General features: G+C 46.4%; 1 pseudogene; it reads left to right on the top strand.

Annotated features, from left to right (window-relative positions):
• The first annotated feature begins 13,105 nt into the window (after positions 1-13,105).
• On the top strand, positions 13,106-21,477 carry LOC144820088 (dead end protein homolog 1-like; annotated as a pseudogene).
• Positions 21,478-22,320: the final 843 nt, after the last annotated feature.

Below are 22,320 nucleotides of genomic sequence, written 5' to 3'. Positions count from 1 at the left end.
CCCCGTCCTTTTCAGACTGGGTTCCTTGACTTCCTTCTGCTGCCTGCCCCATAAAGATTAGAAACCTTTTACAGCAGAAGGAAGTCGGGGGAAGAGAAAAGTCTCACCCGCTACTCCCACACCCATGTCTGTTGCCAGGAGGAGCACCAGACTGGAAATGGCGGTGCCAGGGGAGCTTTGAGACGGGACGCCATCGCTGGGTTGGTGGGCCCTCTTTGCTTTGAGAAAGCTTGCCTGCCATCAGGGATCGGATTGCGGAGTACTGAGCTTTGCCCCTGACACCATCACGCCTGCGGGAGGTGCCGCTCCAGGACCCGTGTGGCCGTGAGAGGGAACGAGGTAGCGGAGAACTCTGCTGACTGCGGCGGCTGCAGTGAAGGCCGGCCCCTGTGTACCCGGCGCCGGAGGTGTTGAGTGCGGCGTGGCCTAGCACAGGCCCATGGTGGCAGAGGCGGGTGCAGGTGGCGCTGCTCTCTGCCCTGAAGGTGTCCCGTCTGCTGGTCCCTCTCTGGTGGCGATTGGGACGGTTCATGCCGATTTTTTAGTGGGGTTCTCAATGACCGACTTACTGCCAGTATCTGGCCCTGCGACACGGCTCCCCGTCCACGGGATCGACTCCCGTCTTCTATCCTGATACCTGAGTCCTCATGTACTCGGAGCGGCCCCGGCCAAAACAGACTCTGGTGAGTGCCGCCGCGCCCACGCAGCAAAGACCGCCCGCAGCCCCTTTCCAGTATCGCCAGTAGATTAATCTGAAGTGCCGTGCCATTTTGAGGTTGGAATGGCTCTGAATTTACGAATCGGGGCCTTACCGACCGTTAAATGGCATGATACATGATGGCCTCTGTTCTTTAATTCTGAACATTCCCCAAACCACATACATCATCATTCTCTGCACACACTGTGGTCTGTCATTAAAATCCCCCAAGCGAGATCAAAGTCACACCCCGACCTGCCGAAAAGCCCTGTGCTTTGATGCTAAATGCAGATTATCTGCTCTGCAAATGTCACAAATCGGTAACAATAACTGCATGCCATTATCCAGTAAAACTAGAAAAGCGAGAGCTGGGCTCTGACAACTGAATTCTTGAGTTGAAAGTTACCAAATTACTGCATGGTGGCCAGGTTGACGTCTCCTTTCCACATCCAGGGTTTTTTCAACAAATCATTCTAGTCTACATCTCTAGCTCTGCTGAAATATACTGATACCACAACTCCCAGAATACATTATGTTTATGCATGTAAGCTCATGACCTTTAACCTAGCACCAGACAACAATGTGACTGTATTGTTCGATCTTGTGTGCAATCATTCTCGTTTAAAACTGAGGCTCGGTGTGTCCTGCTTTGCATTGGCTTGGCATTGGACTTCTTTTCCGCTTTTACAGTCCACTGAAAAATGAACTGTTTATATTTAGTACTTTTTGCTGCGCACAGGACTTGCAAAATTATGAAATGACAGCACCTGGGACTAATTAGGCCCGCATTGTTATTTGAAGGCAATATTCCGCTAGTTGAGTAGCGCTGAGCTGTAAAAACACACCATTAAAACATCTGAAGTCCATTTGCCAGCTCGTGCTCCTCGGAGACCGGCCTAACGTGTACTCCGCTATGGCGCACGGTACGGTTTCCTATTCTTAAGCAAATGTGCACTCGCTCGGTGACCCATGAGTTTAACTTCCTGTTTATGTAAAAGGCGAGGGGAAGCTCTGGGTCTAACTGACAGCATGGAGGAGAGGCAGCAGGGAATCAAAACAAAGGCCCCATAGCAGAACTTTCAGGGCAGTTTGAAGTGCTTAATTTGTGTTAAAAAAAAGTGCGGTGGCCTAAAGTTTTATTCTGGAACCTGTCTAGGGAGCTGCTCAATGGTCTAGCAAGACTGCGTAACTTTAATTTCCACCTCACTCTGCACTGCCTATTTCCTCATGTCACACTTGCAGGTTTTTCTTCTCCCCTTGCTTTCTGCATTTGTCACTGTTTTTCTCTCTTTCTCTCCCTCCTTCATTCTCTCTCTCCCTCCCTCCTTCATTCTCTCTCTTCCTCCTTTAATCTCTGCTGCTCTGGGTCAAAGTCGAGGGTGGTTTCCAAAATAAAACAACCCATTTATGCAGCACTGTAAACCTGCGAGCTGGGGATTTAAAACAGAAGTATCTGGCTGTTGTTACCTCAGCAAAGAGTTGCACAGTTTACACCGGCACTCTACAACAGTTGTTTTTAACAAAGACAAGAATGCTGCGGTGGGAAATGTTAGTCAGGGCATTGGAATATTTTTTCGCTGTAAACAGCCCTGCAAACTTGCAAGATATGGTTTTGAAAGAACAAAATAATCCTGCAGGCGTTACTTCAACAACACTTGCTTTATATGTGCATTATATGTGAATAAAATATAGAAAAGTCCGGTGGTGCATGCTACCCTTTCAAATATTTTCATATGCTAATCTATAATTGTGATGCTCATTTTTAATAATAGAACAAACTAGCTGTAGATGTTGCTATGTTTAAGATTAGCTCAAGTTACCAATTATTCAATCAACGGGTTTTATCTGCAAAATAATGTTGTAGCTGTAGATAATAGATTGACAAAGATTAGCACAATTTACCTATGTGTGGCTCTGTGTGTGTGTGGCTGTGTGAGTGTGTGTGTGTGTGTGTGTGGCTCTGTGTGTGTGTGTGTGTGTGGCTCTGTATGTGTGTGGCTCTGTGTGTGTGTGTGGCTCACTGTGTGTGTGTGGCTCACTGTGTGTGTGTGGGTGCAAATGCAATAGGTCTCGCATTTGCGAGAGATTAAACTATTGGCATTGTAAATGACAATGCCATTTATTTATCTGTTTTACAAACCAACACATAAATATAAATGTTGTCATTTACAATGCCAATAGCTCTAACTTTTGCAAGGGCAAGACCGTTGCATTGTAAATGCTTGTTAGAATGGTGATTAAGCATTTACCACTATCTCTGCTCCTCTTTGAGGAGTTTCCTTAGTATCACAGCAGGTTACTGTCTACTGGCATGTTTACTACACGATCATAACCATCAGCCTATTCTATTTCTTTAGTGGACAAGGCTGAAGTCAATAACTTGTAGGCCTACAATTAACATAGATAAGAAAGTATTAGTGTTCAAGTCAATTTGTATTCATTTTCAAAAACCTCACAAGTATAGTTTTATGTACTGATTGAACATTGATGAACATTAGTTGTATACAGTATACATGGTGGCTGTCTGGTTGGTTGTAATTCTTCTCTCACCTCCATCCTGACAGAAAACCATGTGGAGCTATCCCAAAGCGTTTATGTGCTCCCCTTGTTACACCTCTTATTTGTTAGCACTGACAGCCGCCTAGTGTGCCATGCAACTCCTAGATTCACTTCTGGGTCACCTTGATGCACTGCTCCACCCAGCTGTTGTCAAAGTATTGTGACTCTTCTCTTCAGGAGTTCCTACTGGCGTCAGCTGCTGTATGGTGTCAGCAGGAAATTCCCAGCAGAAAGAGTTCTCAGATTAAATCAAGACACCACACAGAACACAATGCCTTGAATCCAAAAGACTTAGCTTAAAAGTATAATTGTCTAAAGGTTAGCCACATGACATGGAGGAAGATGGCAGTTGTGTGGCATACTTAGCATGTGTGCGTATAACACCTGCCAAATAGAAGGGTGTCACCAAATGAAGTTACTGATTCTTTTAAACCCTCCGTTTCTCATGTCTCATTGCTGTCTTGATGTCCTGTTTTCAGTAGGGTGGTGCGTATTAGGTTTGTGAACGGTGACTTGAGTTAGATCAATAAGCTTATCAGAACACATTCTGTTATCTGCCGTATCACTCCTGTCAACATATGCACGCATGTCTCACCTTCACTGCAAATGAGTTTATTTTTTGCTAGAACGCTATTTGTACTCCGGATCCACTAAACCTCTGACCCAGTACTGGTGTGGCATGTCTTGCAAAAGTTTTCTGATGGTAGAAAAGTTGTTCCTAGACTGGCACAAAGTGCAAGTGTTCATGTGTAAGCTTGTCAGTACTCCACCACTTGTGTCCCCTGCTAGCCCTTGTATTTACTGGTGATGTGTTTGCCGTCTTGACTGACAGACCATGGCCCAGTGGTTCATTTTACCACAGTTTTTGCAACTGGTTCCCCTAGCAGGGCATTGATTTCGATGTGGGAATGAACCACCACAGTTAATGCAGTGCTTGCTTTGCGTGCGGGACCGCCGACCCATCTCTGAATCTGATGAGGAGGGTTCTGAACCAAGTTCCTTCCGGCTGGAAGGTGACAGTCGTTCTTGAGCTTCTTCCAACCTGAGGTTTCTTTGGAAATGAGCCGATATTTCAGCCACTTGCTCCTTGGCTCTGGCTGCGTTTAGGATGCTTTCTAGGGTTATATCTTTTTCGCATAGGATTTCAAATCGGAGCTCATCTGATCGACATCCCAGTATGATTTGCATGCGGATTTCTCTCATTGTGTCGACAAACTCACAGGTAGAGGCTAAGCCAATGAGCCTTGTGTAGAACTCGTGCATCGTCTCACCTTTCTGTTGCCGTGCTCTGCGGAACGTTAACTCTTCGATATCCAGGTTAATCTGAGCCTTGAAGTAGGCTGTCAGCGCAGCAGTCGCTTTCTCGTAATCATTGTCATCTCCAGTGTCCGGCAGAGTGTCAAACAGCTCCCGTAACTCGATTCCTGCTAAATACAGCAGCATTGCCCTCTTAGTGCGCGGGTCAGTGACTTCTGTAAGCTCAAAGAAGTTTTCCAGGTATCTTAGCCAGCCCTTCCATCGAGTGGCAGGGCGTGTTGGTGCATTGTACATTTGAAATTTAGGTGGATTGTGGTACAGGCCTAAATCTATGATGCTAGTGCTTCCACCAATGTCATCATCTTGCATGGCCATGGCACACAGCAACTGCTCTGTGCTATTACTGCCCGGGGTTATGAAATGGTGGTATAGACTCGGCAAGCTATGTTCTGCACCAAGGAAAGCAGGGTGGCATGAAACGTTGCCAGTGGTATGTGTGCCCGTTACTTGCGCCTTTCTCTGCCAGAGTCAGTGGCCGTGAAATGTGGGCAGACTGGTGCAGGCAAATAGTCCTTTGTATGCTTCCGCCGTCTATAGCACACCACGGGCCTGAACACTTGGACTCGGCTTTCCTGAGGTAGAGTCTCCGCTGTCTTGTGTTCTTCTCTTGGACTGGGCCCCGGAGTTGGCGTGACGTCGATTTACGATGATCCAGGTAACCTTTTACTCAATAAAAAAAATACTGTAGAAAAGCCAACTGCGAATCTTCGCACCACCGTTACTGTTCAAATCACGCGGGAGAGTGACGCTGCGGCGTTACGTCCCGTTGCGCCGTTGCTAGGGTGATTTCCTCTACTGTGAGCTAGGCGCTACCAAGTGGCGTCCGCTGTCCGTTAAGTGTCGGTGGCGTCCGCTGTCCGTTAAGTGTCGGTGTCTGCTGCTGCCGTGGCGGTATCCGTCGCCGTGTGCGGGTATAACGCGCCCGCTGCATTGTTCCGATGTATGGGCAGCACGGTTCAGTTGGTGATAAGGAGACAATGCGTCTCGATCCTTATAAAACAAATTCCCTGCAGCCTCTCGTGCGCAGCTGTGGCGCACGTGCGTACACATCTCTCAGCTTCCGGGATCTGTGGAATCTGACCATCCCTGCAGGGTCATGTACGTGCCGGTTACAGGTGATCTCTCTTCATCATAGGTGTCCAGGTCGAGTCGTCTCCCCTGACATCTGCCCTTATGGTCTGTCAGGTGTCCTCTCTGTTATGTGCCCCTGAGGACTGTCTAACTGCCAGGCGCTCTCAACGACACCTGCCAGGCGTCCCCCCTCTGTACGTGCACCCTACTGTCAGGCAGCTCTGCATAGCTGCCAAGGTTTCAGATGGCTATGTGTGACATTTTCATAATTTCAGTGTAATTATGAGTGACATTTCCACAAATATGAGTGACACTTTCACGCAAGCAAATCAAGCAATGAAGACAAGGGACGCATATAAATATCAGAAATTACACACATTAAAAGCACAGCTGTTAATGTTTCAGATTGCTTATGTTTGACATTTTCATAGATTCAGTGGATTTATGAGAGACATTCAGTGACTAAATGTGACACTTAAAGTGACACTTTCTTGCAACCAAAATCAGGCAATGAAGTCCATGGAAACAGACAAATATCAGAAAACACACTCATTAGTACAACATGAAAGTCATACGCTGCAGCAGGTGCTTTTTAAGCTATTTTTTAATTTCTAAATAATCAGCACCCTCCACCCCAACCTCCGCTCCAGCTGAACCACAAGTAACAAAGGGAACTATGTGACAAAAGCTGCAACCCACTGAGCTATCCACATGCAATGCAGTTCTGCAAATTATGCTGGTAGACTTTCTTTATAGCAAGCATATTAACCCTCTGCACTACTCTATGGTGAGTGAAAACTGCAAGTAGAGAACAGTATGACCTCTATCCAGCGGGAACTTTAAAAACCGTACTTATCTGTGACTTTCACTTAGCAAGTCTCTTAGTGTTGTGAAAATAAAACAGGCTGCTTTGTACTGTCAAGCAAGGATATTAAACCCTTTGAACTAATAATGCATCAAAACATCTGCTAGTTTAATTAGACTAAACTCCCACCTTAGATGGCCCTGTATTTACAACACAGACAACTTTAGTGTGCCATTTGCATGGCGCTATGCTGTGCTGGAGCCCCCTCCCCATTTTCGTAATAAATATTTTAAATCATGGCAGGAGTACATTATATTAAAATATGACTTACTAAATGTCTTGATAGAATGATCCACCAAGAGGTGCTGCTGCAGGACCCTGGAGATTGCCTGCGTGTGTGTCTTCTTCAATCAGAGCAAGCCGTGCTGCACTGCCTCAGCCTGTGACACCTGCTCCGCCTCCCACTATGAGACTCATCCTGTTAGTGGGGAGTCCGGGGCACAAGTTAGGCTCTGCCTGGACAGGGTACAGCAACAGCACGTGACGAGGTCAATTTAGAGCGCTTGCTGGCAGTGCTCCTGTAGTCTGTAAGTGGCTGCACCTTTCCGTCTCTGCTTTGACACCTTGCCCGCGTTTTATCCAGCAAGTGGAAGTAGAGCCTCGCCGATGGCCCTTGTTGTCCCTATCAGCATTATGATGTTAGACATCATGTTTCATTTAGCCCAGCGCAGCAGCTGTTTGCTTAAGGATTCATTCCGGAAGGCTTGCCCGGGTGACAGAAATTACTTTCTCTGGGGTCGGGCCTGCATGATTTAGTTTGTACGAAAATTAAAAACACCCCAGTGGTTTCTAAAATGACGCTGACCCTGTCTATGGCGGCTAGCACACAATGCTGCACTACTCGTAAGGTTTAACTCACGCCGTGTGGACGTATCAGATAATGATTGATTGTAGAGCCCGAGGCCATTGAAGATTTTTCACACATCTTCCTCGGACTAGTCTCAGCCGGGATCGAACTGTTAGTGGTGGCACACGGGGCACCGGAAAGTGAAACAGGGCTTGAGCGGAGCTGGGACAGGCTCTCGGGCACATATGCTCATGACGCTTTCAAATACTAGGCCATGATGCAGACTGCGTCTGAGTCTCGTGCGCCGTTTTCGAATCCCTCCCGCTCCTGCACTTCCTGCTTCCTCCGGACGTGAGGGCCCTAATCGACCGAGGCCGGCACATCCGGATTAATCCTGGCCCCTGTTGTGCGCCAGTGTGATTGACTGCTCTGAGGCTGCCCGGCCCGGCCCCCTGCAGACTCACCATTTCGCATTCTAGTTTCCAGGGCAACAGACTCCCCGGACTGGCAGAGCAGAGAGATACATTGTAGCGCGGCGCCGCTCACGAGCTCAGAGAGCTCAGCTGCAGTCTTAACTGTTTAGGCACTAGTCAGGCTGAGAGCAGCACTCTCATAACAGTAGAGAGAGCCTGGGCACAGGAGCTGCTGGTGCGCTGGCACAGGTGGCAAAAATGGGTGACAAATGCATTCAGTGCGGTGATGCGGATCACCTCACTGAAATGCGTGAGTGTCACACCTGTTGCGTGACGCTTGGCAGGACTGGCTCTGTCTGTCCAATTGTCAGGCGTTCTCTCTGCCTGAGGTGTGCACCCGAGGTCTGTCTTACTGTCAGGCAGCTCTCTTTGATGTGCACACCTGAGGTCTGTTTGCCTGCAGTGGCTCCAGATTCAGGCCAGGATCTCCTTTAAGACCCTTTGCCTGACTTATGGGGCCCTGTCCGGCGACGGTGCAGGGGGGGGTGAAGGCTCTGCTGGTTCCTTACGCCCCTTGCAGAAACCTCCGCTCAGCTAGTAAGAACTTGCTGTCAGTTCCCCGTTTTCGAAGAGATAAATGGGGAGGAAGGGCTTTTTCGTCTCTGGCCCCTAAACTGTGGAACACCCTGTTGAACATGTATCTTTTACCTTATTGTAATTTGTTGTTTATTTCCATGCAAGTACGTCACTGTGTACCAGCCAATCCTCTTAGGGCTATATATGTGACGTCACCGCTGTCACTGGCCATTCTGACAGCTGTCATCTCGACTTGCTGTTTGTTTTTCCCCTGGCTCCCCGTGGGCCTTTATAACCAATAAATACAGTTGTTAAACCTCTTCTATTGATGTTATTATTGGCCCCCACTACAATTGGCGACGAGGACGGGATCCATCAAAGGCCTACGGGTGAAGTTGAATCTGCATACCGGACCGCAACTTTGAATGAAGAAAGGCGGCGGACTTATCGGTATATATGCAGCTGAGGGAAAACTAATTGAGGAAAAATAATGAACTGAAGTAAGTGCGCTTAATAAAATAAAAGCGGATAACCAACTGGTTTAACGCAGCGCCTTAAGAAAAACGAAGAGGAGGTTCTGCATTTGCGCACTAAGCCTACGGCGTATGCGTGCAATCTCAGTCTAATGCGCTCAGTCTGGGCATAATCGCGCTGCAGTAAAGAGAGACTATTTGACGAACAAAAAAAAAACAATTATAAAACTGTTCGAGTTAATGGTAAAGAGGGAAGAACAACCCGATCTGTAAGTCGCCTCTGCGTAGAATCTGGTTAAGTCGGCGTGTGAAGAAATCCTCTCAGACGTGTCGCGTGAGGCATGCTGGGAGAAGCAGATGATTGTCGGATAGGATTGGATAAGCCAGCCAAACGTCATAACATGTGCCCATCGAGCGGCCATTTTGGAAAAAAAAATCTCAGAGTTACCGGCGCTTTTGTATTCGATCATATGAATATAACTGTGGTATCGAGGAACAAAGCAAGGCAAAGAGGCGGTGAATCTAAATTTGGTAGTGAAAAATGAAGAGCAAATTAACAAGTTATATTGTGAGAATAATATACTATTGAAAAGTGTGGGGAAAAAAAATATAGAGACTGTGAACAACATACATATGTGAAGTATTACATAAATAAAACTAGCGTAACTGAAGTAAATATCCACAAAATAAAGGAAAGAGAAATGGCTGAAAGTAACAATATATGTGCACCACCACATTTCCTTGATGAGCCAGGGAAGCCAACTATGAGGTGGAGGAAATGGATAAGAGCATTTGAGAACTATATAATATCCATTGATGGCAAGGCTTATGATGCAGAGAGGAAATTTTCTATTTTATTTGGCCTACTAGGGAAAGCTGGTCAGGATGTATTCGATAGCCTACCTGAATATGAGAATCCACCAGGCACATTTATTCCTTTAAATGAGTATGAAGAAGCTGTGAAAAGGCTAGAGAAACAATTTGATGAGGAAAACAATGTCATGGTTGGTAGGCATAAATTCGCTTTAAGGAAACAACAGGAAGGAGAAACCATTGATGAGTACATTGCATGTTTAAGGATCTTAGCTATGGAATGCGAGTTTGAGGACATGACTGACATTTATATTAGAGACCAAATTGTTTTCTATTGCTATTCAAAAAAAGTGCAAGAAAGACTTCTAGCATGTAAAAAACCAACGTTGCAAGAAGTTATTGATATTACTAGAGGGATAGAAAGGTCATTAGTGTCTACAAAAGTGTTATCCAATGCTAGTGGTAATACAAATGTATTTTACCTGCAGGAAAAAAAGAAAGGGGACAGCATGAAAGGTGAGAAAAGTTGGGGTGAGAGGAAAACTGGAGGTAAGCAATTAAGCTGTTTCAGGTGTGGATCAAAAGATCATCTTGCGGATAGCAAAACATGCCCAGCTATTAATAAGAAATGTATTAAATGCAAAAAGTATGGACATTTAACGGCTTTGTGCAAAACAAAAAGAGTCTATAGTAATGTGAATGTCAATACTGTGGGGGATTTTGATGAGGAAATGTGTGCAAACATTATCTTATACGTAGAAATGGAAGATGGTAAGATAAAAGGGCCCATTGGTGAAGGGAAAATTGGTGATATAGAGTTACAGTTTACTGCAGATTCCGGGTCACCCATAACCACTATGTCTGATAAAATGTTTGAAGATAAATGGTCAAAGGTAGAGTTAATTGATTCAGATGTCAACCAAAAAGCATTTGGTGAAAAAGACATAAACATGCTAGGATATTTTCATGATACTGTCACCTTTAGAGGTAGGATGATTAAAACTAAAGTGTATGTTGCTGAAAAGGGGAGAATTTTAATTGGATGGAGAGATTTAGCTAAATTAGGAGTAATTTTAATACCGGGTGCAAAAGATCCTATAATTTTAAGAGAAGATTGGTTGAACAGTGTGAGTTTGGATGATAACAGGAATGATCTTAAAAGTACATTGGACGAATTTAAGGAAGTGTTTAAGAATGAGATTGGTTGTGTCAAGGGTTTTACCCATAACATAAAATTGAAAAATGGAGCCACTCCCAGTAAACATAAGGTAAGGAACATACCTCTGTCTATAAAGAAGGAGTTGAAAGATGTTCTGGATAAATTATCTAGAGAGGGAGTCATTGAGGAGGCAGATGAATCTGAATGGGTTTCTGCTATTGTTGTGTCCAAGAAGAAAAAGACAGGAGACCTTAGGCTGTGTGTGGATCTAAGGTCCCTGAACAAGAATATAGTTGTAAATTGTCACCCTCTTCCAAAAATCCAAGATATTTTACAATCAGTATCAGGCTCGAAATTTTTCAGTTTGATTGACTTGAAAGCAGCATATCACCAGGTATGTCTAACTGATGAGTCTAAAAGACTAACAACTTTTGTAACACCATTTGGGGCATACAGGTATGTTCGACTTCCGTTTGGATTAGCCTCCTCATCTGGAGTATTTCAGAAATTAATGGATGTTTTGTTCAATGGTTTAAATGGAGTAGAGGCATTCCAGGATTACATCCTGGTGCATTCAAAAACAGAAAAAGAGCACTTGGATTTGATAAGAAAAGTATTGAGCATACTGAAAAAGAGAGGAATGACAGTATCAAAGGAAATATGCAAGTTTATGACGGAAAAAGTGGAATACTTAGGTCATGTATTGACTTCTGAGGGAATCACTCCTAAAGATGATCTTGTACAGGCAATAAGAGAGGCACCAGAACCTGAAAACAAAGAAAAACTTAAGTCATTTTTAGGCCTAAGTGAATATTACGCACAATTCATACAAGGGTATGCTGAAAAGGTTGAACCACTCAGGAAGCTATTAAGAAAAAATGTATCCTACAATTGGTTGGATGAGCAAGTGCAAGCTTTCAAAATTGTGAAGGAGGAAATTGCAGGAGCTCCTGCCCTTAAACCCTATAATCCAGAACTTGAGAATGTTGTAACAGTCGATGCCAGTGCAGAAGGAATAGGTGCTGTGTTCTGTCAGCTAGAAGTAAAAAAAGAAAACACCATCGCTTTTATTTCAAGGAAGTTGAACGAAACAGAAGTAAATTATAGTACTATCGAAAGAGAGGCATTGGTCTGTGTATGGGCTGTACATAAATTAAAAGATTATTTATGGGGAAAAAGGTTTACCATTGTCACGGACCATAAACCATTGATATACTTGATGAATGGTGAGGGCCGTGGCAATGGCAGGGCGAGCTCAAGACTAATAAGGCTGCTATCTAAGCTCCAAGAATTCAATTTTGAAATACAACATATTAAGGGAGGCAAGAATTACAGAGCAGATTGTTTGTCTCGCTTACCAGTTGATGTAAAAGGAGAAGAGGCACTTGATGACATTGAATGTGTGGTGGCATTGATTGACGCCACTGTTATGTGTGAGGGTTCTAATACTGAAGAGGAATGGCAAGAAAACATGGAGAAAGACGCTACCCTGAAAAAAGTAATGGACCTAGTAAGAACCAAGTGGCCTCATATCAGGAATTTGCAGAGTGAATTAAAAAGTTACCAGCAAGTGAGTGACGAATTGTCATTGGAGAATGGTTTTCTAAGAAGAGGTGAACTTTTTGTGCCGCCAAATGGTTTGAGGAAGAAAATAATTTCTCTTGCTCATTATGGTCATCCAGGAAGTACAGCTACTAGAAATATCCTCAAGATGAACTATTGGTGGCCTGGGGTAGATAAGGAAATAAAAGAGTTCATTGACAAATGTGAGCAGTGTTTGAAATCAGATAAACATTGGCGTATGGAAAAGAACGAACTGCAAATGGTGGAAATTCCAAGTGGACCTTGGGCCAAAGTTGCCATTGATTTTGCTGGTCCTTTCCAAGTTTTACCAAATGACTGTAGAAATCTGATTGTTCTCACTGATTACTACTCAAAGTGGGTATATTACAAATTTGTAAATGCAGTAACTACTGAGATAGTAATAAGATTTTTGAAGAAAGTATTTGACAAAGAAGGACAGCCTAAGGTGTTAGTATCTGACAACGGTTCACAGTTGGTTTCTAGACAAATGACTGAGTTTCTTGAAAATTCTGGAATCGAACAAGTAAAAACACCTTTGTATAGCCCAAAAAGTAACGGCCAGGTAGAGAGGGTAAACATATACATAAAGGAAGGCATTCAACTGGCTGTGGCTTCTGATATGGACGTGAAAGAATTCATAAGGGTGAAAATCAATGCATATAACAATACACCTAAGAAACTACGAAGCATACACCGTTCTTTCTAATGAGAGGTAGGAAATGTAACAGTCAAATTACACCCAAATTCAGTGACTGTGTGTAATCTCTGAAGAAATAGATGACAGAAACCTTATGGTAAAAGAAAAGATAGTAGAAAAGCAGAAGAAGGCAAAGAAGTACTCTGACATTGTTAACAGAGTAAAAGTAAAAGATGTTCAACCTGGTGAGTGGGTTTTATTGAAGAAACCTGGTTTGGTACCTAAGGGTGAGACAAAATTCAGTAAGCCAGTTAAAGTTTTCGAAGCATCTAAAGGTGCCGTTCTTGTTGAAGGAGGTGGATGGCGGAGCAAAGACGATGTGATAATCTTAAAGAAGGGTCAAGAAAAAATAATAATGGGTAGTAAGGAAAGCGAGGAGAGAAGTCTAGATGATAGTGTTCTGGAATGGGAAAACGTATCTGAAAACCAAAGCTACTCCAACCTGAATGTTAGCCCTAATGTTCTTTTGGAAAGAGGGGAGAGATTGAGGAGTTGTATGACTGACACAGACAGTGAGGCTATAGACAATGATACATCTGTGTCAGTTAGGGTCATGGACAGAGTTGTACCTCCCGAGGGACACGGAACTGACATCGTGTACCCTAGTACCCTAGTACCTCTGGTGTGCAGTCCAAGAGTGGAAGAATTGTTAAGATGCCTAAACACTTCGATGACTATATTATGGAATAACATGTATATTTTTTTCAGCAGTTATATTTTGGGGGGAAAAGGGAGATGTTGAACATGTATCTTTTACCTTATTGTAATTTGTTGTTTATTTCCATGCAAGTACGTCACTGTGTACCAGCCAATCCTCTTAGGGCTATATATGTGACGTCACCGCTGTCACTGGCCATTCTGACAGCTGTCATCTCGACTTGCTGTTTGTTTTTCCCCTGGCTCCCCGTGGGCCTTTATAACCAATAAATACAGTTGTTAAACCTCTTCTATTGATGTTATTATTGGCCCCCACTACACACCCTTCCCCCTGAAATCAAAACACAACACTCCGTCCTGATGTTTAGGAGTTTAGGAAGGTATTAAAGACATGGCTCTTTGCCAGGGTATACCCGTAATTTAGTTCCCGGTCCTTATGATTTTCTTTGCTAGGCGCCTTGATGCCCATTTGGCTTAGTTGCGCAATATAAGATTGCTTTCATTTCATTTCATTTCTGTCTGTCAGGCGTCCTCTCTGCCCGAGGTGTGCCCACCAGGATTGTCTTTAAGTGTCAGGCGCTCTCTGTTCCCGACTATTGCCGGGGGTTAGTTATGCCCATGCCAAGCGTTCCCTTTCTCATCTAGATGATCTCTTCCTTTGTGATCTGTCCCTTTGACTTGTATTCCATATCTATGCACCTCCCTCCCCGTGCGCCCTTCTCCCTGGTCACTTTCCCAGCTTCTCTCTTCCAGGTTTGCCTAAGGCACGGGTACTCATAGTATGGCCCGCAAGCCTTCCCTGGCGGACCGTGCAGACATCGTACCGGTGTTTGTTTGTTTTTAAAGAATCGCGGCAACGCATGTCAGTGCGGTGTTACCGCATTACCGCACTGAAATGCATTCGTCACGCACTTTGCCACAGACCACATGGCTGGCCACTTTGGTGCTAGGGCGCGCCGGCGCCTCTGACACCCGTGTGTGCGCCCCGGGGCGCAGCAGACAACTTCACTCAATGCAGGCAGCTGAAGCTCAATGGTTAATGATCTGCGCCTCTCAGCCTCAGTGCTTACTACAATGTATATTCTCGCCAGCTGAGGTGCGCGGCTGTAAATCACACTGAATCGGGGGGGGGGGTTGTTGGTTGGGGGGTCTGTGAGCTCATTTCCTCCTGGAACAGGAGAGGTCGGAGGTGACCAGAAGCGGCGGGGCTGTATAAGAGAGAGTGCGCTGCTGCCTGTGCACTGCAGGAGAGGCAATAATTGACATTAAAACCGGCCGTGACGGGACGCGTAGGCACAGCGACCTCAGCAGTGAGATAGTCACAGACAGGGTCAGTCAGCGCAGGCAGCATGATCGCAGGAGCCGCATGATGACCGGGCGCTGCTGCGGGGAGACTGCACGCAAATAGGCTGGTCTATGGCAACCACCACACAGTTCGAGGTGGCTTTTCAAATCATAATCCGACTCAAAAATAAAATGTACTTTAAGCCAGCGCAGGCAGCATGATCGCAGGAGCCGCATGATGACCGGGCGCTGCTGCGGGGAGACTGCACGCAAATAGGCTGGTCTATGGCAACCACCACACAGTTCGAGGTGGCTTTTCAAATCATAATCCGACTCAAAAATAAAATGTACTTTAAGCCTGCCTAGCTTTTACCTAAATGCGTACCTCCCACTTTCAGCTTTCCGTTGCTCACGGACGTCCAGTAAAGTTGCAAGTCACTCTGCTGATTATAATTAAATTATGAACGTCTCCCATACCGTTTTATGTATTTTCTGCAATTTTGGCTAGAGTCTGTTAAATAAAAGCCGTTTAACAATTATTTCTTACGGTTTTCAGCAGTTAACTTAGAGTTTCTCGTTGCTCAAAGGGGTGCAATTTCTGATATTTAGGTTTCCCTCATCTTCATTGCTGGATTCTGCTCGTGAGAAAGTGTCACTCATAGTCGTTGAAATGTCACTCATAATTACACTGAAATTATGACAATGTCACACATGGCATTCTAAAACCTTGGCAGCTATGAAACACCCCTGCGGCAGCACGACCCAGAGACTCTGCTGCTCTGTGGGGGCCGGGCGATTCACGTCAGAGTCGGGCTGCAGAGGCCTAAGAGGTGAACAAAGCCTCATTAGTATGCGAAAGGTCTTTTAAAGACCTGTGAAGTGCTTGGGTGGGGCTGACTGGCTGGCTGTGTGTGCCCAGAAGCTGTCTCAGCCCGGGCACACACAGGCAGGGTGAGATGAAGAGGGAGGGAAAGCGAAGGAGACAGAGACAGACAGACAGAGGGAGAGCGAGGGAGACAGAGGCAGACAGAGGGAGAGCAAGGGAGACAGGGAGAGCGAGGGAGACAGGGAGAGCGAGGGAGGGAGACAGGCAGACAGAGGGAGAGAGAGGGAGGCAGAGCGAGGGAGAGTGAGGGAGACAGAGGCAGACAGAGGGAGAGCGAGGAAGGGAATCGGGCAGACAGAGGGAGAGCGAGGGAGTGAGACAGAGGGAGAGCGAGGGAGGGAGACAGGCAGACAGAGGGAGTGCGAGGGAGGGAGACAGCGCGAGGGAGGGAGACTGAGGGAGACCGCAGAGGGAGTGAGGGAGACCTCAGAGTGAGAGAGGGGGAAGGAGAGAGAGGGCGACAAAGGGAAGGAGGGAGCGGGAAGGAGGGAGAGGGAAGGAGGGAGAAGGAAGGAGAGAGAGGGAGAGAGAAATAGAGGAAGGTAGAGGGAAACAGAGAGAGGGAGAGGGAAACAGAGAGAGAGAGGGAGGGAGACAGAGAGACAGTCAGAGTGAGTGAGACAGGGAGAGAGGGAGTGAGAGTCAGAGTGAGTGAGACAGAGGGAGAGAGGGAGTGAGACAGTCAGAGTGAGTGAGACAGAGGGAGACAGAGAGACAGGGAGAGAGAGGGAGGGAGAGAGAGAGGGAGGGAGACAGAGAGAGAGAGGGAGGGAGACAGAGAGAGAGAGAGAGCGACAGAGAAAGAATGAGAGAGAGAGAGAAATGTGTGTATGCCGGGTCTGGTGGCTAAGTGGACGAAGGCGTCCGCTGCAGGAACCTGTGATCAACCTCATGGTCACAGTTTTTTTGTTTGTTGCTCTAGCCCCGCCCCCTCCCCCACTGACCCCGCCTCCACCGGTGCGGTCCTCGGACACAAACCACACTGTAAATTTGGCCCTCGAGAGAAAGTTTGTGAGTACCCATGGCCTAAGGTCTTTCTGTCTACATACTCCTGACTCCCTCTTCACAGTGTTCACTCTCCCTGACAAGAACCCAAAGGCTATTCATCTCCCTGTGCTTTCTCTCTTTATTCTAGTTGTTGATGCTCCCATACAGGTGTCCCATATCTATCCACCCTCTCCCCGCGCCTGTGTTCTCTCTCTCTCTCTGTTCAAAGTCTTGCAATCTCCGCATGCCTGGCGATCCCTCTCTTTTCTGGGCGCATTTGCCTCCAGGTGTTCTCTCGCCCTGTCAAGTGCTCATGGTTTGTCTGTCTATCGCCCCATGCCTTGCGCTCTCGCTCTCTCTCTCTTTAGTCTAGGCGTTCACTCTCTCTTACAGGTATCTCATATAGATCACCCTCTCCCCCCTGTTCTCTCTCTGACAATTGTTCATGGTCTCCCTATTCCTTATGGCTGACGTTCCCTTCCCGCTTAGTTTTTCTTTCTCTCTTCCAGGTGTTCTCACTCCCTGACACATGCTCAAGACCTGTCTATCTTTCTCTCAATGCCCGGTGTTCCTTCTCTCTTCAGTCTATACTCTCCCTTCTGGTGTTCAATCGCCCTGTCAAGTGCCCTCGGTCTGTCTACCCATCTCCCAATGCCTTGTATTCTCTCTCTTCTACGTGTTCTCTTTCCCATACATATGTCCCTCATCTATCCATTTCTCCCCATGCCAGGTCTTCTGTCTCATCCTGACAAGCGCCCAGCTTTGTGTTCATTCTCTTTCCCAGATAAGTGCCCGAGGTCTGCCCGTTTGTCTCCCCATGCCTGATATTCTCTCTCTCTCTTCCAGTGGATCTTTCTCCCTGACAAGTGCCCCGGGTCTACTCTCTTACCCTTACAGTTATTCTCTCTCTTGTAATTACTCTCTCTGTTTCTGTCAGCCTTAGTACCTCAACCCCTCATGTGTCATCAAGTTTAGTTTTGTCTTTCCATGTCATCTCTGCCAAACGTTCTCTTTCTCTGGCCAGACATATCACTCTTTTACACGCTGTGTGTTCTCTGCTAATGGACACTGGTCTCTCTTTTTTCTCTCAGTCAAGTGTGCTCAGTAGCTCCGGCCAGATGTCCTCTTTTATATACAAGTGTCCATTGTTTTGTCCTGTCTTTCTACGCCAGCTGTTCTCTACATACTACCTTACGAAGGATGTTTCTCTCTTCATACCAAGTACCTAGGTATGCCTGTCACTAGTCGTCTCGCCATGGCAAATGGCGGCTTGGTTCTGCCTGTCCATGCCAAGGGATCTCTCCCTTGTCATATCCATCTCTCTTCACATCGAGGTGCTCTCTCTCTCTCCCCTGCTAGGGGTCTCCAATTAGCTCTCTCCCTTTCTGTTAGGAACACTCAATCTCTGCCAGTGAATCACTCCCTGCCAGATTTATCTTTTTTTTCCAGTCGTTGTCTCTCTGAGTTGCTTGGTGCCCCAAGTCTAAGCTATCTTGTTCTATCATGTTTTCGCTTTATGCCAGGTGCATCTCAACATATGTTGTCCCCCCCACTTGCTAGATCTTTATTCAGTAGCCCTGTATTCTGTATCCTCTGCAAGATATAGTATTCTGCACCCCCAGGTGTTCCCGCTACCCTTCCCAGGTATTCTCTCACTCCTGACACCTTCGATTAAATCGCCTGATTTTCTCCCCCCTACCAGAGCTTTTTCTTGCTACCCACCAGCTGTAGGTGTTCTCACTTACCATGTACCTGTGTGTCACCAGAATGCAGAACAATAATATTCAAATAGCTCTTTCTGTTGGTCGAGGGTAAATGTGAAGGTCACATGTTCGAATTCAAAGATAACAAATTGAACATTAAATAAACTTTAACGATTTTGGTGACTGTATACATGCTTTCTTGTTTAGCTGACTGAACGTGATTCTGCTTTAACTATGTGCCCTGTTATAGGAAGGCTGCTAAAGGTTTGCGAGTGTTGATGCACCTACTGCAGAGATGCGCGTATAGTCAACAGAATGGGCAGGTGCCCTCCCTCCCTCCGGCTCCAAGATGTTCATTGCCAAGCTGCCTCAAAGCATCTACGAAGCAGGGATGGGGAATTCCTATAGCCCGACGCCCAGGACATATTGTTTAGGGTCAAGGGCAACAAGGTTTCATGTGTATTTTGTCTATTTTGTAGGCCCAACCCCTACAGCACAAACCCTTTGGCTGCCAGTTTACAACACCACATTATAGATCAGCAAGGCATTGACTGCAGTTAAGGTAATATTTGTGTCCATGTAATAATGCTGTTCAAACTTGTATTTATGGTTCATTAATGCAAATCCTTAATTATTAGGGTGAGCGCTTTCAGTAAATGTAAGCTCAGATTGCACTACTAACAGTTGTTCAAGTGTAAAAACGCGCACACTCGTTTTCAATGTTTAGCAATACGTGGCTATGTATACTGCTCCCAGAATGCTCACCGATTAGAGGCAAATATTTGCAGAAGCTTGAAAGCAAGATTGAGGATCCTTTGCTTTCTAAATAAAATGTTCACAAAAAAAGGCAAAAACGTTTCACTATACTACTGTAAAATTTTAGGTACCATTTCTTTTCAACATCATTTAGTAAAATGTATTGATGTATGCAAGTTTTCTCCCAAAATATTCATAATGGAAAATCAGTGTAAACAGTTTTAATAAGATTATGAGAAACACAAATAAACAAGCAGTGGTAAAGCCAGTAGGTCAGAAATAGTTGGTCAGCCTTTTGGTTTTGTCAGTCCGTGACTAGTTTTGGCATGGTTTTTGTAAACCTTACTGGTGTGGGAGCTGCTGGGCCCTCCCCATAAACATTGGCAAAACCAAAAATAGTACTAGTCTCAAAAAGCACACAGTGTCACAGTAGTTCCTGGCACTGAACAAAACGAATGTGTTTTTGATATGCTGCTTGTGAAAGAACAGAATCTGGTCACTCACAGTGAAGCTCGAAGGAAGAGAGAGAGGGGGAGGAGAGAGAGAGTGAAAGAGAGAGAGATAGGGAGGGAGAGAGGGGGAGAGAGCGAGAGGGAAGAGAGAGAGGGGGGAAGAGAGAGGGCAGGGGAAGAGAGAGGGCGGGGGAGAGAGGGCAGGGGAGAGAGAGTGTGGGGGAGAGAGTGAGGGAGAGAGTGGGGGAAGTGGAGAGAATGGGGAGATAGTGGGGGGAAGAGGGAGAGAGGAGAGGGTGGATGGGGAGAGAGAGGGGGAGAGAGCGTGGGGGAGACGGCAGGGGGAGAGGGAAAGGGGGAAAGCATAAGCGAGAGGGGGAAGAGGGGTAGAGAGATGGAGGGGGAGAGAGAGTGGAGGAGAGAAAGTTGGGGAGGGGCCAGAGGGAGAGGGCAGGAAGAGAGGGGAGAAGAGAGGGAGAAAAGGGGGGAAGAGGGGGGAAGAGTAAGAGAGAGGAGGAGAGGAAGGGGAGAGAGGGGGGAAGAGTAAGAGAGGGGGAAGGCTAAGAGAGGGGGAAAGAGATGAAGGGGGAGGGGGAGTGGGGGAGAGGGCAGGGGGAAGAGGGTAGGAAGAGAGGGCAGGGGGAGAGGGGAGAGGGAGGATAGAGGGGGAAGAGTAAGAGAGGTGGAGATAGGGAGCGGGAAATAGGGGAGAAGAGTAAGAGAGAGGGAGAAGAGGAAGAGGGAGAGGGTCATGGTTGACGCCAGACCTTATTAGGGACCCAATTATTAAATAAAGTCTCAAAAGTGCACCCATAATATGATGATGGCTGCCATAATTTGTCGCCACATTACTTGGCACAAAAGGGACAAGTGTGTTTTGTTACAGGACAAGTAGATTTATGAAGCAAACAGCACCATCGACAAGTAGATATTTTATTAAATTCCACACCCCTGACGAAGACAAATTGATCCCCCTCTTTCAGAGCGTGGGCAAATTGTATGAATTCCGCCTCATGATGACCTTTAGCGGCCTGAACCGGGGCTTTGCCTACGCCAGGTACACCAGCCGGCAAAACGCCCAGTCTGCCATTGCTGCGCTGAACGGCTACGAAGTGCAGAAAGACCACCGCATTGTGTGTCGGAGCACCGAGAAGTGAGAGCTGCGCGTCGACTGCGTGCCCTGCCGCCTGGAGCAGGGGAAGCTGAAAATTGCACTACAGCAGCTGACTTCCGTAATTGAGGACATCGCTGTATACCCAAGCCCCACCAAGAAACGCAAACTCCTGGCTTTGGTCACATACATCTCTCACCGAGTGGCAGCAATGGTCAAAAAAGTCTTAGTGGAAGATAACTTGAGGTTGTATGGACAGAAGCTTAGCGTGGACTGGCTGAAACCGGACTTAAATCAAAAACTTCGAATTGTTTCATCTGTTCCTGCCCAGCAGTCTGAAAAGAAGAAACTGGACCAGCTGGAATCCTGTGGCTTTATTGTGGATTTCCTATGCATATTTTGCAGAAAGATGCAGCTGGGCTCTCCAGTATTCTTGACCAACCTCTTGGCTGTTAGCCCAGAGCGACTGATGCACCTATGGTATCAGGTTGTAATTCCAGGCTATCCAATTCCATTCAGTGGGTACACCTTGGTCATGCCTGACAAATGGGTTTGTGAAACGAGCATGATCAGGCAAAGGAGATTGTTGCTCTACTAGTCCTAAAATCACTTGGTGAGTACAAAAATTAAGTAATTTGTTAGTAGGGTGAATGTTACAGCAAAATGTGTAAGAGTGTGCATGGGATAATCTGCCATGTTTAATGTATGCCTGCAAGTAAGGTGAGATTACCTCATTAAAGAATTTTCATTAAGGGAATGGACTTGACTACCCTGTGAAAGGATGGGCACACTTTCCTTCATCTCTCCGTTCTGTTTGCTTCCGCCCCCGCCTGCCGACAACTCACTGAGGATCTGCCGATAACGGATGCAATTTAGAGTGGCGGAAGCCTAATGGAGATGCCTGAGTGGCTATGGAGGGGATGGGGATCAACTCTCCAGCCGTCTCCTGCCTTTCCCCGGTTTAACCGCAGTAGCCTGACCCCCTGCTTCACCTTCCGGAATGGCGACTGGGACAAGCAAGTGTTGTTTCCCCCAGCATGGGTGCAGCTGAGAGAGTTCCTCAGCACTGCGATCTAGTTGCCCCCAAACTTGTTTTTCACTTCTCGAGTTGGGGTAGGAGCGCCCTCTAGGCCCCGCTGCTGCCCCCCCCTTTTCCGGGGCTACTGCCTGGGCGCCAAAGCTGACTTTGCGGCATACCAAATCGATGAGTCTTCTGCCTCGAATGTGTGCATGTAAATGACCTGAGTTTGATCGGCAACTTCCTGCCCTTCTTGTTCCAGTGGCTGCCCCCACCCAGCCTTACTCCGTGGAGCCAGCTCCCTTGTGGTTTTGTGGTTTGGATTTTTGCATGTCCCACCATTTTGTGCTAATGCCATCGGTGCCCATGACCCGGGTCCTCCGTCTTAGCAACTTCAATCCGATTCAACATGCCCTGGGACTATGCCCTATGTCGCCTGACTGACCTTTATCCTG

The sequence above is a fragment of the Lissotriton helveticus genome, chromosome 2_1, assembly GCF_964261635.1.
Source record: "Lissotriton helveticus chromosome 2_1, aLisHel1.1, whole genome shotgun sequence".
In the NCBI taxonomy this organism is placed as follows: domain Eukaryota; kingdom Metazoa; phylum Chordata; class Amphibia; order Caudata; family Salamandridae; genus Lissotriton; species Lissotriton helveticus.
Note: the sequence above shows the minus strand (reverse complement) of the source record. Positions and strands in the feature narration are given on the sequence as shown.